The 19,147-nt window shown below is 39.0% G+C and overlaps 1 protein-coding gene across 1 annotated transcript in view; it reads right to left on the bottom strand.

The window, feature by feature from the left end:
• FOXP2 (forkhead box P2) overlaps positions 1-19,147 on the bottom strand; it is a 751,705-nt gene that overhangs the window by 709,606 nt on the left and 22,952 nt on the right. The gene's annotated exons all lie outside the window — the stretch shown is intronic.

Below are 19,147 nucleotides of genomic sequence, written 5' to 3'. Positions count from 1 at the left end.
CATTAATTTTTTCTCATTTTGAAAATCATGCTTTAATGATGACAAATTTCACACTGAATAAGAAATTATGCATAAGGACAGTATGACTGTCATAAATTCTCTATTAATTTCATTCATAATCTAGAATGAGAGCACAGTTTCTATTAAAAGTTCACTTTTTTGCCATTCTTATTCCTAAATGTTACAAAACGTTCAACCACTGTGAACCCAAGAAAAAGTAAGTGGATAAATGGTAACAGGCTATGGTAGAAATAGAACTAAACTAGGAATCAAAAGATCCAGGTTTTTATCTCACCTTGACTAATAAACACTGATTAAAATCTTGTCATGGCCTCAAATTCTCTATCAATAAAATAAAAGTATGCAATAATTGATGTTTCAGGTCTCTTTTAATGGGATTAATAAAAGTACTTGTCCCATAAGGTAGCTATAAAAATAAAATAAAGTAAGCCATATAATATACACTGAGTGGCCAGATTATTATGATGTCTGAATGCATAATAATCTGGCCAAATCAGTGTATATCCTATATAATAAAAGGTTAATATGCAAATTGTCCCCTCCACCAGGAGTTCGACCAGCAGGCAGGCCGGCCAACCGCCCATGTCCCCTCCCCCTGGCCAGGCTGGCCGGACCCCACGCATGCACGAATTCATGTACTGGGCCTCTAATATATATATATATATATATATATATATATATATATATATATATACACACACATATATACACTGAGTGGCCAGATTATTATGCATTCAGAGATCCTAATCTGGCCACTCAGTGTATATTGTAAACATACATTAATATAATTCTTTGATAATAAATAAGGAAATTAGAATGAACTGTGCCAAAGTAAAATCTAAATTTGTTAAACCAAAGTAAAAATGTTCCCTTGAGACTATAAAATTATTTTCACCTGTCAGGCTTAGAAGGCGAGCTAGCTAGTATTTGAATGCAGGCTTTTGCTCTAGCTGCTGAGATCTACTCTGAGTACATGTAATATACAAAAAAAGGAGGAGCATGGGGAGGAAGGCTGTCCCAGGTTCCACAGGTATTACTCAAAGGATAATCTTAGACTGAGATTTGAGACTCCAAGTATGTACAATGCAAAGGCATGTGTGTGTTTGAGGAATGAGAGACCAAAGGCCCAAAACTTAGGAGGTGATTGTCTTGCAAAGACAATCCATTTCTAAACTCACATTACCTCTAATCACTCTTCTCCTCCATTAATTCTTAGTCTTAATTTCTCTATGCATTTAAAAATGTAATGTCATATACCTTACTATTATTTTATTTTTATATTATAGTTCCTTATCTATCAGCTTTATTTTTTAAGTATCACATTTTTATTTTTTTAACTTTTCACTTTTAACCTTATTTTCTGAATTGTCCCAATCATTTTCCCTATTGTTATCATTTAGAGCTCTCATTTTAAATATCAGTAAGCTATTACTTTGAATACTTTAAATATGTTCAGCTTTTAATTCAACTTCTTATTGTAATAATATTCTAATCTTGTTAACCTTATTTTCCCTTTGTCACTTCTGCATTCCATTTATTATTTTTATGGTGTCTTTATTATGGATAGCAAAAAGCAAGTCCAGAAAAGAAATAAAAGTAAAGAAAGACATTATAAGGCAGAAAGGATGGCAGTTTTCTTCCTTGCAACTGCTTCTGCTTATCCGACTCCTCAATAGATTCCTTGGCCCAGTCCTTGATGGCTCTCCGAAGAATGTTACCCAAGAGACAGAGCAACCCACAGACTAATTCCCTCCCTCGGGGCCTTAAGGCTGACTGCAAATTGTATCTGGATTTGCTCCAATGGTGTTATGTGTTAACTTCTCAAACGATTCAGGATTTATGTGAGCCACTGTGTGTATTTTTAAGTTCATAACTCCAAAATGTGCAACCAATAGACTTTGGGTCACAGAAAAATGAGGGCTAATATGAAAATAAGTATTTTATAAGCATCATTCTGGCTGCTATGTTAAAGAATCTACTAAAAAGGCATAAAAGTATCCATGAAGAACTCATTCACAAATTCAACAAATATATATTAAGTAGCTACCATGTACTTGCACTCTGGTAGGCTCCGATATAGCAGGGAAGAAAAAAGAAACTAGAAAATGCCACACACCAAAAATATGTACAATTAATACATATTTCAGGAGACTACTACATTAGCCCAAACAAATGCTGATAGTGTGATAATATTTAGGAAGTTAAATGGCCACTTAGCATTCAATGATTCAAAAGAAAAAACACACAATTGTATACTGTGTTATTTTCTATTTCACACAAAGTTCATAAATTTTCTATTGCTTAAAATAGAGACCTCTATTCTATTTTCTTTATTTCAGGTTTTTCCATGATTTCAGCCATTTGGTTACTGTTTTCAAACTCTAGTTTTCTAATACATGTCAAAATTTCAGAATGATGAACTACAATATTTTCAGACAGACTCTCAAGTCAACTAACCATTATTATTAGATTCATTCCGGGAGCTGAACATCAATAAAAATAAGGCATTTTGGAGATAGAAATAACACAATTTAACTTTCTTGAAAGAAAGCAATATTTTGCATTCCAACCTAGAAACTCAGAGAAGAAAGGAAGAGATTAACAGAGCACTGTAGGAAGCAAGCACAAAGGAGAAATTAGGGATTAAAAATATAAATTCAGAGTTATTTCAAAGGATTTAACTGAAGTTATAGAAATGACTAAAGTCAAATCAGTAACTGTATAATGAAATAAAGAAGAGTACTATACATCTTAGTCCCTTTAATAATCACACTCACAAAGTTGTGCTTTGATGATATATCTTTGGGTTTTACAGAAATAGACAATAAGAGATTCTTCAGAAAATCTGTTGCTGGAATGTGGTCAAGGATATAGCCTCCTATATAACTTACTAGAGGCCCAATGCATGAAATTTGTGCAAGAGCAGGCCTTCCTCCCCACAGCTGCCAGCACTCGCTTCCCTCTGGCACCCGGGACCTGGGCTTCCCTCCAGCCGCCGGCAGGCACCTGGGACCCAAGCTTCCCTCACAGCCCCAGCTTTGTCTGGACGGATGTCCAGTCTAATTAGCATATTATGCTTTTATTATTATAGACTAGGGGCCCATGGCATGAATTTATGCACCTTGAAAGGAACTGTGGGCTGTGAGGCTGCAAGGCTGCAGTAGGCACGGGGTGGGGGGGGGGGGTCTTGGCCCATCCTCTGCGTCCATGCCCGGCCACTCCCACTGAAGCCCCCGGTCCCCTGTCTGCTGGCAGCCCAACTCCTGCCACCACTGCTCCCACATGTAGATGGTGCCTGCCCCACTCGCACTCGCTGATAGCACAGAGCGATTGGGGCCGGCACCAGCAGCGGATGTGAGTGGGGCCGGTGCTGTCAGCAGGTGCAAGTGGCAGCTGCTGCCCTGATTGCCCCTCAGGAGCAGGGGGAGGTGGAGAAGCCCTCAGGGGCTATCGGGGCCGGCAGCCGCTTCTCACACTTGCTGATGGCACTGAGTGATCAGGACCAGCGCCAGGCACCAGCAGCAGGTGCAAGCAGTGGCTCCGGCACTGGCTGTGGGTGCAAGCGGCAGCTCCGGCGCTGGCAGCAGGTGCATGTGGGGCCAGCACTGGCAGCAGGTACGAGAATTTTCAGCAACCACCAGAGGTTCGTCGCGATGACAGCGACTGGCGCCCCGCCTTGGTCTGGTGTCCCTGCTCACCTACTCCACCATTCCGCCATGGCCAACGCCCGCCATGTTCTCCACATGCCCCCTCATAGTCAGCACACATCATAGCGCCCGGTTGTTCGGTTGTTTCAGTTGTTCTGCCATTCAGTCTATTTGCATATTAGCCTTTTATTATATAGGATTACTCCCATGAAAGGCCTGACATGAGAAATCTCTTTTAGGATTTAGTCTAAGAAACTGTGTTCCCTTTCCTGATGATTGCTATTCTTCCTTCTTTTTCAAAATGTATATTCTATAACTAGCTATATTCCACATTAACCACCAGAAACCTCAGAGGCAAATTAGAACCTTAACAAAGGGTCTCCAGTATGTCTTTGGTTTTAGTATACATCTTCCATTGTTTTGATTTTCTATACTGTATTATGTATCTGGAGAAATTCCTGTATCCTTTACTGATTATGAATTACAAACATCCAACCCCCAAATTAGTGGCTTAAAACAATTCATCATTTCTGACAATTCTGTGAGTTATTGGTGTGGATCTTCTACTGATCTGGCATGGGCTCACTCGTGCCGCTGCATTCACCTGGTAGGTCAGTGTGGACAGAGCTCCCTTGGGCCTGCTTGTCCTTGAACAGACTAGCTCTCTCCATATGGTCTTTTATCTTCAAGGAGGATGGACCAGTGTTCTTCACATGGTAACAGCAGCATTCCAAGAAGGAAAGCTCCACTGTGTAAGCACTTATCAACTCTCAACTTGCATCACATTTGCTTATGTACCACTGGCCAAAGTCATACACAAACCAGAATCACTGAGGGAGCCTGGGGATACTAGAAGGTATGATTCATGGCAGGTGAGAGATATAACAAATTACCATACCAGCTCCGTAATAGGGCTGTTACTTATCCTTTTCCAAATCTTTCTAATACTGGAACCATGCTATTCTTTAACAAAATTTCTTTCCTATCTGCTCCATATATTATATTTATAAAAGCTAAAACATTCTTTATGGGAGTTCTAAGCGCATACTAGTCCAACATATCAGTGAATGAATACTTAGCTAGAATTCAAAAGTATTTTATAATTTAAAATGCACCATATGCCACAGCAAATGCTCACTCCTAAATTCTTAAAGCTCTTGTGGACGGAATAAAAATTCATTTGAATTTAAGTGCAAATGCCTTTTAAAAACATCAGGGCCAATCAGTTCTCCCACCAGGAACAAATGCATCATTCCACTGTTGATGTCCCATTCTCAAGCTCTTGAGGCACTTTATACCTCTACTCAATACTGAATGTATTATCACACAAGTGTCAACATGCCTAAAATCTTAAAGCTCAAAACGAGAACCTTTATCATCTGGTTTCTATACCAAGTACTGCAATGCTCATAACAAGAGATGCTAAAAAGTATAAAAATATTAATCTGAAGAGAGTAAATAACATAAACAAAATATAAAAATTCACCAAAGAAAAGGTAAAGATAAAAGAAATTCATTCAAGTTATTTTAACTTTACAAGTTGTTACTATTTTTAGGGTGCCTATGACAACATAATTTAAAGATGAGTTGCCCTAGCCGGTTTGGTTCAGTGGATAGAGCATCAGCCTGCGGACTGAAGGATCCCAGGTTCGATTCCAGCCAAGGGCACATACCCGGGTTGCGGGCTCGATCCCCAGTGTGGGGCATGCAGGAGGTAGCCGATCAATGATTCTCTCTGATCATTGATGTTTCTATCTCTCTCTCGCTCTCCCTTCCTCTCTGAAATCAATAAAAATATATTTTTAAAAAAGAAGAAATTGTCTTTTAAAAATAAATAAATAAATAAATAAATAAAGATGAGTTAAATAGGCAAAATAATTTTTAATTAAACTTTTAAAGACATGACTATACTTCTTGTGATTAAAGATGTACTTTTTATTCAAATTCAATTCAAGATTGTAAGGTTTTGTGAAAATTAATGTGTTTTGGGAAAAGGTGTATGCACATGTAACTTGAGGGGTAGCTGAACTATAATCAGATAAGGGGGTTTGTACTATGTCGAGGGCTAACACACACATAACTATAAAATATCACAACAGCCCTTCCAGCTACAGCTAGGGTGCCAAACAAGATGTTGTTCTGTGAGTATGTAGCAAAATTCTTCAGAGATTTTCCACCGAGGAAGACAAAATGTGAAACTTTACTTATGCACAGAAGACTTTTTTTGTTGTTGTTAAATTAGGCCAACAGCAGAGTTATTTTTAGATTACTTACTTCACTTTCTCTTCTTAATGGGCTGGTATACAAAATAGGACAGAAAATGTACCATATGTCACAGTAAATGCTAAAAATCTAAATTCTTAAATCGCTCATGGAAATAAAAGAGGTCTCTATCTTAAGTATGAAATTTTCATTCAGATGCAATTAAGACTATAACTGCTCTGACAAATAAATTATACACACCTTTAAAAAAAAAAAAAACAATGTAATTTTGGAGAATTTTTTCCCTTTAATCGTTTTTAGTAAAAATAGATAATTTTTAAGAGAACAGCTACAGTATGAATGAATGCATTGAATTTTTATTTATTATTTAAGGTAACATTTAAAGCATACAGCATTTTCTAATTCTACAGTGACTACCATAGTTCTTGATTTCTTAAAGATACAAAATTTAAGTGACTCTTCTACTCTTTCACAAAATCAATCTAAAGTCTCTTTAGGTACTCCTAATTTCGTTAGAAAGATAAACTTTCAAAATGTACTCTTTAACCCCCTGATTTTATTAAAGCAAACAAAATTGCAGGACAACAAAAGACTTGACATGTCTTTGGTATCTAACCCACTGAATACAATTTACAATACAATGAGGACTACAAAGTACTTATTTCCTAAAAAAGAAAAATCAAGTAAAATATCTCAAGTTTTGGTATTCTTATGTTTATTATTTTATTAAATTATAGTCTTATAAGTGCTTCATGTGTTAAATGTGCAGGTCCATTTTTCCCCTTAAAAGCAAGGCAGACAAATATTGCTAGATATAGTTGATCATTCTATGAAACCTAGTTTTAAGAAAATTCAACATAGCAATTAAATCAAACATCTTTAAACTAATATAGGTATTTAAGCATATAGAAGTTAATTTCTGAGTAACGCTGGTCTGCTGATAAATTGTAACTTGACAAAAAAAATTTTAACATGTAACATAAATAGATAAATTTATGATGCAAAACTAGGAGAATGAAAAATACTATGATTGTTTATTGTTCCTAAATTAGCTGTACTAATGAAATTCTGTATATAAAGACTACCTTAAGCATACAACCTAATTCTTACATTTAAAAATACTTAAATAATCTGTATTTTTATACAATCCTAAACACCTTAATTTTAAATCTAAGGTATAACTTCTAAGAATAATCAGGTCTAATGGTTGGAAAACAAGATTATGCTGCATACCAAAAAAATAGTTTTTAAAACTCTAAAGAAATCACAGTATCTTGCCAATAAAAGTATTAACAAAAACAAAAGAAGAAGAAGAAGAAGAAGAGGGAGAAGAAGGAGGAGGAGGAGGAGGAGGAGGAGGAGGAAGAAGAATTACTAAAACCTCAATGGCTGCTTTTAGAGGAGAGCAGGTTCTGCTTGCGGATGAGGAACAGACAGATCTGTGTGCACTCAGAACTGCACCCCACTCTGTGGCAGCCACTGGTCTTGGTATGAAATCAAATTTCATGTCTAAACTGTGATTAACTAATCCTATCTAATAAAGAGAGAATATGCAAATTCACCATCACGTCATAACAAGATGGCTGCGCCCACAGTGGAGGCAGGGATTCCGTAACACAAGATGGCTGCACACACAGCAGAGGCCAAGTTCCCGTAACAAGCCTTAACAAGCAATCAGTAGGGACCTAAGGCTGTATGGCGCTGGGCCGGGCAGGGCACCTGAGGCTGCAGGGGACCTCAGGCCATGCCCCTGGCCCTGGTGCCAGGCTGAGGGACCTCAGGCCATACCCCCCCCCTTGGCGCCGGGCTGGGGGACCTCAGGCCCCACCTCCCTCCCAGCAGGGCTTGACAGGGGACCTCAGGCCACATCCCCTGCCTGGCGGAACTTGACGGGGGACCTCAGGCCATACCCCCCGCCTTGGCGCCGGGCTGGGGGACCTGAGGCTGCGCCCCCCGCCTGGCAGAGCTTGACAGGGGACTTCAGGCCATGCCCCCCTGCCCAGAAGGCCTTGACAGGGGCCCTCAGGCCACATCCCCCACCTGGTGGTACCTGGCGGGGGGCCTCAGGCTGTGCCCCCCCCCCTGGCAGGGCTTGATGGGGAACCTCAGGGTGCACCCCCTGCCCATGGGGCTTGACAGGGGACCTCAAGGTGTGCCCCCACCCCAGTGTCAATCCGAAAAACCTGAGGCCGTGCCCCACGCCAGGCGGGGCTTGACGGGGGACCTCAGGGTGCACTCCCTGCCCATGAGACTTGACAGGGAACCTCAAGGTGTGCCCCCCGCCCCGACACCAGGCCGGGGGACCTGAGGCCGCACCCCCACCCAGCGAGGCTTTACAAGGACTTTAAGGTGTGCCCCCTGCCCCGGCCAGGCCGGGGGAACCTCAGGCCGTGGGAACCTCAGGCTGTGCACCCCGCCCCAGTGCTGGGCTGGAGGACCTGAGGCTGCACCCTCCACTTGGTGGGGCTTGTGGGGGACCTCAGGCTGGGCCAGGGGACCTCAAGATGAGCCCCCCAGCCCAGGCCAGGGGACCTCAGACTGTGCCCCCTGCCCCGGCACCAGGCCAGGCGACCTGAGGCTGCACCCCCCCAACCAAGCAGGGCTTGACAGGAGTGGGGCCAGCCGCGTTTGGATCTAGCCCAATGGGGGTAGGGCCAGCCGGGTCTGGATCTCGTGTGATTTCAAGGCACACATGGGTGGGCAGGGACTTGACTCTAGATCCCGAGGTGCACCCCAGACTCTGACAGGAGGAAGATTGTCATATACATTTTACTAATTTTCTTTCATCTCTGACACATCTATTATAGAGAAAGAGCAAATAGCAATATTAAAATATTTCCTCTAATTAATTCCCTTTTAATGTGCACGAATTTCGTGCACTGAGTCACTAGTACTTTATAAAGTCAGGTCAATTAATTCTAAAGAGACCAAGCCTGAAGCTACAAACCAAAAGGAGGCTATGCCCCCAAAACAAACATTATAATGCTAAACTTTTGCTGAACAGTCAACTTGGTTCATACTATTTCTTTTAGTGAAATAAACAATAAATGTGGCAAGCATATGAAAAAAAATTAAAGAAATAGTAAAATATATTGGCATTCTTATCAAGTGATGTGACTGGTCTAAGTAGTTTAGTTTTATTTTTATCTTTCTCTAGTTGCTAAATTCACATTAAATTACTTAACACTAATTTCACCATATATTTACTTTAGAATTTTACTAAAGTAAGTACAATAGAATCCCAAGCTTCTATATTTTAAAAATAGCATTGCTAGGACTAGACTAAATCTTAAAAAATACTATTACAAAACATGTGTATTTGTTTAAATTCATCCATTATTCCCACTTGAAATGAAGCCCCTCCCATAACACAATATATTTTTTTAAATAGTTACTAAGGACACACAGTAACCACTTTTTGAACCCGTGCTTTTTATTGGGGGGTCACTGAAATATGCTCCTAATATCAATAAGCTAAAGCATATGTACCACTTACCAAACCCTTCTTCCACTGGGGACATATCTCCTCAATAAATAATTATTTCCAGACAAATGGGAAAGGAAATTGTGTTTTGACTAAATTGTCCAATAGTATTTTCCTAGAACTGAAGGAGAGACACAGTGTGAAAATATTCTCAAAATGCTCTCCCTCCGCAGACCATAGTGTGGTGAGGGCCAAGGGGCGGGGCTGGGGGGTGCGCTAGGTGGAGGAGGGGGGGCAAATCAGGGGAGGATGGGAGAAATCTGCAATAGTGTAAATTATAAAAAAAAATTAAATAAAAACAATGCTCTTTCTCAGTGCCTGAAACCCATAAAAGTCCAATATTATCAACCTAATTTTCTCAACATGCACTTGTAAAATGGTATCAATCATATACATAGGGCAGTGTACTGTAGGGTGACGGCACTGCTCTGTGAAGAGCTCACATCATAGAGTAAAATGGTCTGACTCTGGGCCATCAGACACCAAGGAGAGAATTCTAATTCCAACAGAAACGAATAATTAATTAGCCTTACTATAAAAATAGGAAATTACTCCATTTCTGAATTAGGAAAATTGGCTTTCTAAATTTAAACCATAGCCAAGTTAAAAGTAAAATTCCAAGCTTAGTTGTAGGTCCAGAAAGAGACTCTCAGAACAGGAGAGCAGCAACCCTGCAAAAAAAAATTACTGAAGATACTGAGTGAAATGACATGGAAATGATTTTATCCAAATCCATTAGTGGAATGCAAGAAAAATGCTAGCAGTAGAGTCCAAATGATACCAGGCCTGTGAGACTCAGTGGTTGATCTCCAGTATCAATTATTATCTCTCATCATTGGTGTTTCTATCTCTCTCCCTCTCCCTTCCTCTCTGAAAGCAATAAAAATATATTATTTTAAAAATTATACTCAGTACAAACTCTTTTAAAAATTTATTATATGTTTATAAAACATATTTCTCCAAAAATAAAGCTTCATTATAATGATGATTTTATTAATCTAAAAACATCATACTTCAAACCAAGCAATAAGATCCAAGATTTTGATAAACATAAAAAAGAAAATGCTGCAAAACTGAAACAATCTTAAAATAAAATGGGGCAACATCTAGTTATGCCACAGCTAATAGCTTCAGAGAACTTCATGAATAAACAATATAACTTCACTTGCAAATACCACAAACAAAATTCAAAATTAATTTTTAAGTTTCAGGTTTCCAAGTAGATGATGGTTCAGGCAGAGACAATATTTAATTTCTGAGAACATCCATGAAGTCAAATTTTTCCACTAAAGCATATTTCTGGATCAGATGTTTATAACTTAACTCCCTGACCAAAGGGGGCAAGAAATGAGGAACACAATATATTTGCTTCTGGTAAATTGCATATTTCCCTTTCTTCCAGCTCTTCAGAATTCATGAGGTCTGGTATAAGGATGCTCCCTTAGCAAAATGGGTTGCCTTCTTCTAAACCCTAGTACTCTATTTATTAAGATGAAAAACATACAAAACAAGGCTGACAAACAAAATACTCCTTCAGAAAAAAAGTGGGGGGAGGAGCTAGGAAAAAAGGTAGTCATAAGATCCACAGTTACTGTTGAAAGGAGGGCTCTATACGGCAGATACCATGTGGGGATTTTAATGAATATTATTTTTAATTCATACAAAAATACTATATATAATCCTAATCCATATTTTACAAATGTGAAAATTAGTTTCAGAGAGCAAACAATTTGCACTAAGTCACACAGTCAACAGATGGCTAAGCCTGGGAGTTGCTCTACATTTGTCTAATGCCAAGCCCTCTTGCCATAATGTCAAATCCACATCTCAGTTAACAAATATTCCTGCTAGGCCTCCACTGGGAGCACCTGTGCTACAAAGAGCTACAAAATAGAAGACATAGCTTTGTCCTCCAGGCAGTTAACATCTAAGAGGCATTGTGAAGATATGATGCTCAAGTCGTGAAAAGCAATGTGACACATACAAAAGAAAGAGTACTAGACTCAGGAGACTGAGGTGACTCTCTTACTCATGGCTTTGCTAATTTCTAGTCACATAACTTTGGGTAGATAATTTATATTATTTCCTCATCTGCACTGAATATTTAATATAAAATCTGCCATAATTATATTGCAGAATTAGTTCAGAAACCCAATTCAATAACATGGAGCCTTATTAGTTACAAAATGTTTTACAAATAAAGTATGCTAATATTGTTATTCAAGTGTCCATAATTGGGTCATTACAGAACTCTTGATAGATATCTGAATTCAGCAGAAAAAAGACTCACTCCTGTTTCCCCTTCTTTTGGGTCTGCTTTGTTTGGCTGGTTAAGTGGTGCTCTAAGGGTGATCGCTCTTTTGGCTCTTGCTCCCTGCACTGACCATAGACTCCAGCTAACTGCGTTCTGAAGATGGGGCCTATGACCAAACCACTTTCCCTTGCTACAGCTGCACTCCAAGCCAGTCCATACTGCATGTTTACTGATGGACAAAAGGTGAGGTAGTCCTATTTACCTCTTCTTCCTTTATTTCTGTTTCTCCCTTCTTTATCAGCTATGTTATAAAATTAGAATTCCATGCTCAAGTGCCTAACCTACCCCAAAATACAAAACTGTACCTCAAATTATAAATTATTTTCCTCTGTCAACACAGAAACAAATGTGATGACCCATTTCCTAAGGGAGATTGGAGGAACTCAGTTCAGAAACCAGGTGATTAGGAAATTCTCTGAGAAGATGAAGAATTTGCAAAACAAGAAATAGCCATGAACTAGGTTGTACCAACCACAGGCATTTAAAAGAAATAAACTAAATTTATTTTCTGTCTTAAATACTAGTATTAGAACAAATATTTTTTCATTGCAAATTAATCAATATTTAGATCACTCTTTATCCATGTAAATATTATTCCCAATTCTAAACAGTCAACTGACAAACTTAGAAGGCTGTCTACACTGCAAATATGTTTGATTGAGAAACACTGAAATTTTTCAGGTAATTCCCAAATCTTCATTTTATTATGTGTAAAATTTAAGCCAACCACCATGATAATGCATAAATTGAGCTAAACAAATACAAAAAGACAAAAAAAATTTACCTGAAATGTCACAGTAATAATTTACACATATGTTGCTTTAAACAGCCACACAACACAACTACCTCCAGTTACTTCTTTCTCTCTTCCCCCTCCTTTCCCTCTCAGTCTTATTTTAAGGGATGCTGATTATATTCTTTCCTTTCTGCAGTGGTTTCTATATGTGAAATTGCAGACCTTTTTTAGTTAATAGAAAACTCAAAGTATTCATTAGATCAATAAACATATTGGAAGTGAAAATTTTGTTAAAATTTTTAGATATTATAAATTTATTCTTATAACAGTAGTTATATATTTTATATTCCAAATCACAATCTTACTTCTGATGACCAATGAAATTTGGGTTCTATTTCAATTCCTTATTTTCCTGAAGAAAATGCTTTAGAAACACCATGTGATATTTTACTTTGACCTGGATTATTAAGTTTTATTAGTAGCTCTAGAGAGGTCAGACCTGGAAATCAACATTTTAATAGTTCTCCCCAAATAATTCTTATGACCAGTAAATGTATCACAAATTAATTTTGCATTTATTTAAAATATAATTTAGCTATTTCCTCAACAGCATCGCCTATAACATTTAATAAACTTATTAAAACATACTAGATTACTTTATTTGAATAAATATTTTTATTTTCTAGCAATAAAAGATAATTTCTTCAAATAACAAATATATTTAGCTTGGTGTCATAATTTCAAGAGAGAATTCAACTGCTCATCAAAAAGACACTACATTCATCTTAACTTGTACCACCCCATATTGAAATTTAAATTACTTAACAGCTGATTACAATGGCTAAATATTCTTGTTGGAAAATGTAATTATAAAAGAGAAGTAATAGTATAGCCCTTTACTTATGGAAATGAAGTCTAAAAATATGCATAATAACAGTTTTTCAATTAAATCTTTCTTACATTTGCATCACCTATGTCATAAAACAATATTTTTTACCTCTAGCTGTATTTCCTCATCCTCTATTAACATTTTCCAAAAAATTACATTTTCTGTGGAAAAACTTAATACTTATACATATCCAAGCAGTCCCCATACATGCCTGCAGTAAGACTTTTTGCACTTTTGGGGTTTTTTTTATCACACAAATATTGTAAGTAATGTAATAAAACAACAGGCATGTATGTATTTTCTCATACAGCCAAGCCCTGACTCAAAATATTTCATTTATTGTTGTCTTACCTCTAAAGAGATTTGCTATATTTTTCATGCTTTACTTTGAAATCTCTCTTCTGAAAGTGGGTCTGACCACAACTTTGGTAAAGTAAGTCATACTACACCATATAAAGACCTTTTTTGCATTCAACACAATAGTAAACACCTACGCAAGTGAAACAAAAACTTTTAAGACCCAGAAAAGAAGATGGCCGGTACGTGCCACCTCCCACCACCACATCAAAATTACAACTAAAATACAGAACAAACATCATTCCAAACCGCTTGAAAGTTGGCTGAATAGAAGTCCTACAACTAAAGAAGTAAAGAAAAAGCACGTTGAGACTGGTAGTATGGGTGGAGGCCCATAATGAGCTGGTTCGACACCCATGTGCGCAGGAAGGAGATGGTCTCTGCAGTGGCTACCTATGAGGAGTAAGGGGTCCCAGTCCCATACCAGACCCCCCAGCCGAGAGTTCCAGAGCTGAAAAGAGAAGTTCCTATAACTACAGTTTGTAAAAACCAGCTGGGATTGTGACACGGAGGCTAATGGAGACCTGGGTGTTCCTCTTACAAGGCAGTCACACAAACTTATTAGGACTCGATCCCTCTGAGCTCCAGCACCTGGCAGCTTTGGGGATCACAGACACATATGGGAAGGAACTGGATTGTCTGGCATCAAGGCAGGATGTTGGAGGGGGCTTTCTCTCAGACAGGGATGCTCACAGGGGTCATTGTTCCCATGGTGGGACCTTCCCCATCACAGAACTGACTGGCAGTCATATCTGAGTCTCCATCAGCCTGGCTCACACTGCTTGCTCCACCTTGGTGATTCCATGAGACCCTGCCTAATCAAATTTGCAGCCTCACCCAAGCTGTTTGCTGCAGCTTTTCCATATGAATGGCCTGTCCTGGCTCAGGCTTCAGACTTTGCTAAAATCTCTCAAACAAGCAGCAGCTGGTGTCAGTTTGCTCCAAACCTATCAATGAAAGTCCCATGACCCATCCATAGCACCAACCTGCCTTGCATGACAACTTGGCCTCACCTGGGCACTTTGCAAGCCCAATAAAAGTAGCAGCCATCTTCAGATATCTCTGTAGCTCCTGCTGGATGGCCCCAGGCAGTGGCTGACTTTGCACCTCCTGGGAGGCCCTAAAGCCAGTGCGCCTGGTGGACAGCTTCAGATCACACTGGATTACAACTCTATACTCCCATAAGTGACACATTCAAGAGGCAGACTCAGTGAGCACCAAAATCCTACTGAAGTCCTGCACCATAGGGGAGTCTTCTGCACAGCAGCTCTCCCACTGTAGTTGCAGCTGGTCCTCACAGCCAATTGGCCTGGAGTTCAATTTCTCTCAGTGATGCAATCAAAGCTCAAATACAAGACACACAGCCCACACAGGGGCACACCTAGACTTCCAAGCTCAGGTGATGAGGGAGGCTGAGCAGTGGGCCCTTCTATACATAGCCACTCTACCAATTTCAGGAGACATAGCAGCTCTTCCTAATACACAGAATCAAACACAAGCCAGCAGCCAAAATGTGGAAACAAAGAAACATGTCACAAATGAAATAAATGAAAGCAAGCAAACTACTGGAAACAGAGTTCAAAATCATGGTTATAAGGTTACTCAAAGATCTTAATGAGAGCTTTAAGGGACTTTGTGAGATTTTCAATGATCTTAGTGAGATAAGTCAGAAATTAATCATACACTAATTGAAATAAAAAATAATTTAAAGCAGTGGTCACCAACCTTTAAATTAAAGGTTGGAATTAATTTCGGACCTCATGGACCACCAGTGATCTATGGACCACCAGTTGGTGACCGCCGCACCAAAGGTTTCCTTAAACCAGTGGTCACCAACCTTTTGGACCTCACAGACCACCAGTGGTCCACGGACCACCAGTTGGCAACTGCTGATTTAAAAGGACTCAGCAGTAGAGTAGAGGATTCTGAGAATCAAATCAATGATTTTGAATATGAGGAAGCATAAAACACCCAATCAGAAGAGCAAAAAGGACAAAAAAATCCAAAAATATGAAGATAGGGTAAGGAGCCTCTGGGACAACTTCAAGCATACCAACATTCTCATTATGAGGGTTCCAGAAGGAGAAGAAAGAGAGCAAGATATTAAAAACCTATTTGAAAAAATAATGACAGAAAACTTCCCCTATCTGGTGAAAGAAATAGACTAACAAGTCCAGGAAGTACAGAGTCCCAAACAAGAGGAACCAAAAGAGGCCACACCAAGATACAGAATAATTAAAATGCCAAAGATTAAAGACAAAGAGAGAAGCTTAAAAGCAGCAAGAGGAAAGCAGTTAGGTACCTACAAGGGACATATGATTGTCACCTGATTTCTCAACAAAAATTTTGCAGGCCAGCAGGGAGTGGCAAGAAATATCCAAAGTGATGAATAGCAAGGACATACAACCAAGATTACTCTACTCAGCAAAACTATCATTTAGAATTGAAGGTCATATAAAGAGCTTCACAGACATGAAAAAGCTAAAGGAGTTCATCACCACCAAATCAGTATTACATGAAATGTTGAAGGTTATCCTTTAAGAAGAGGAAGAAGAAGAAGAAAAAAGAAAAATATGAATAGAATGGCAATACATACATATCTATCAACAATTGAAGCTATAAATGAACAAAATAAACTGGTGAATAAAATAGAATCAGAGGCATGGAAACATGGAACAAACTGATGAATTTCAGAGGGAAGGGGGAGAACATGGTTGGGTGTGGAGGGGAGATGTTAATCAAAGATCTTATATTCATATATGGACACAGACAATAGAATGGTGAAGACCTGGGGTGGAGTGGGAATTGGGTAGACAGAGGCAATGGAGGAATAAGGGGGACATCTATAATACTCTCAACAATAAAGATTTTTAAAGATACTTTTAGGATTCAGAAGAATAATTCTGAACTAAGTTATTTCACAAAGAAATTCAGTATTATATGATAGAAGTGTATTTTCTGAGCTTTAAAACATTAAGATAAAAATTTAAGATGAGTTCAGAAGAGGAGGATGGAGGGAATGGGAATTATAGATTAGTTGGGAATCAAACACCACAAATTGCCTCTTCAAGATGTTAAACAGTAAAAAAAAAAAAAAAAAAAAAAAAAAAAAAAAAAAAAAAGTTTAATTCCAAGAAAAAAAAAACAAAACCTGATGTTGTTCCATTTACAACTCTTTCATATGATAAAGCAACAAATATTATCTGTGAATCAAGCCTCCTTCCCAAAAAGAGATGTGTATTCTAAAGAATAAAAAGAGTCAAATAGTCTACATCTAGCTAAGTATTGTGGATCTGCCCATAGCAAGAAAAAAAAGAATATCAAGGAAAAGAATTTTACTATTCCTCATTCTTCTCCTTTTTTAAATGTATCTTTATCAGTGAGAGTATTATAGATGTTTCCTTTGTTGTTTTCCCCATTAACCCCTCCACCCCACACCTGCCTACCCAGACATTCACCACACAATTGTCTGTGTCCATGGGCTATACATATATGCATACAAGTGCATTGGTTAATCTCTTCCCACCAAGCCACCCACCCACCCCCACCTTCCCTCTGAGATTCCACAGTCTGTTTCATGCTTCTATATCTCTGGATTTTTTTTTGTTCATCAGTTTATTTTGTTCATTAGATTCAACATATGAGTGAGATCATGTGATACTTATCTTTCTCTGACTGGCTTAGTTCACTTAGCATAATCCTCTCCAGGTCCATCCATGCTGTTTCAAATGTAAGAGTTCCTTCTCTTTTACAGCTGAGTAGTATTCCACTTTGTAAATGTACCACAGCTTTTTTATCCAATGCTGATGGGCAATTGAGCTGTTTCCAAATATTAGCTATTGCAAGTTGCACAGGTATGAACATCATTCTTCTTAGTCTTTTCTTCCATTCTCCCATCTTCCCCAGCTGAGATTGTATAATCCATATTTATATAAAAGAATAAGAGAAACATTCCCTGAGACAGACTCTGTAAGGTTAGTTTAGTTATCTTAAAAAATATACAGAGTCCTGGCCAGTGTAGCTTAGTGGTTAGAGCATCAGTCCATGCACCAGCATGTCTAGGGTTTGATTCCCAGTCAAGGACACGTACCTCAGTTGCAGGTTTGATCCCCAACCCTGATGGGGGCCAGTGCAGGAGGCAACCAACATCTCTCCCACACTGATGTTTCTCTCTCTCTCTCTCCCACACACACCTCCTTCTTCTCTAAAAAGTCAGTAGAAAGAATATCTTTTTGTTAAAAATATCCTATTTTTAACAAAAAATAAAATAAATGAAATTTATATATCCTATCTAATAAAGAGGAATATGCTAATTGACCCTCACATCGTCGCAAAGATGGTGGCAAGGAGGAAATATGCTAATTGACTGCCCCGCCCTCAAAGATGGCGGCACCCACAGCCAATAAGGAGGGAACATGCTAATTGACTGCCACGCCCTCAAAGATGCAAAGATGGCGGCGCCGAATCCCACAGCCCCCCAGCCGCCCAGGGCCAGCCCGAGGTGCAGGCAAGCCTCGGATGACGGCTGCCCAGCCGCCCAGGGCCGCCTGAGGCTCAGGTAACCAGGGCCGGCCGAGGCTTGTGCTGCCGGCAGTGGCAGCAGCAGAGGTGTGATGGGGCGTCGCCTTCCCCTGATCGCTGGGTCGCCTTCCACCCCTGAGGGCTCCCGGACTGTGAGAGGGGGCAGGCCGGGCTGAGGGACCCCCCCTCCAGTGGATGAATTTTCATGCACCAGGCCTCTAGTATGTATATAAAGAAATACCAGAACATATAAACAATAAAACTTAGCTAAAGGGCCACCATAAGCACAGAAGTAAACCTAGTTAAATAGCCTTGATGTGATCAGTTTTCAAGTTGTCAATTCCAGCCAGATAATTAATTCATCTAATTGTACCCTAGGACTCTGGTCCACCCATATCCTCACATATGAAAGAGTATTAAAAGCTCTGGGTTGTGCCAAAGCTTTGTCTCATACTTAAATTTGCCTCTGCTTGTTGTGATGCTGATACAGGAGTGTTCTGTTTGGGGACCTTCCTGACATTTTAGTTTTGGCCTGACCTCCGAGAAAAGGAAGTGAATGTTGTTCTCAGTTTACTATCTAGACCTCTGATGACTCAGCTGGTCATTGCACTTTATTATCCAGACTTATATTGTAATACGAATAATCACAAAAGTTGAGCATCTAATAAATTATTGTCTTACTAATATTATCATTTCTCTGAAGGTTTAAAAAGCAATAAGGAGAATTACTACTTTGGACTTAATAGCAGTGAAATGGGAAGAACTTCATGAAAGATTCTGTCACACAATTCTTAGAAGTTCATGTCAATTTTTAAAAATTTCAGGTGATCCCCTTTATTTCGCAACCCTACACCTCTTCGTTTTAAGCAAGTCACATAGCCTCTCTTCAGCTTATTAAAAATATCCTACCTAAAATATAGTTTTATCTTTAAATAATAAATATAATGCCTGCTAG

Source organism: Plecotus auritus (genome assembly GCF_963455305.1).
Source record: "Plecotus auritus genome assembly, chromosome: 4".
NCBI classification, from domain to species: Eukaryota; Metazoa; Chordata; class Mammalia; order Chiroptera; family Vespertilionidae; genus Plecotus; species Plecotus auritus.
This window is presented reverse-complemented; position numbering and strand designations above follow the sequence as displayed.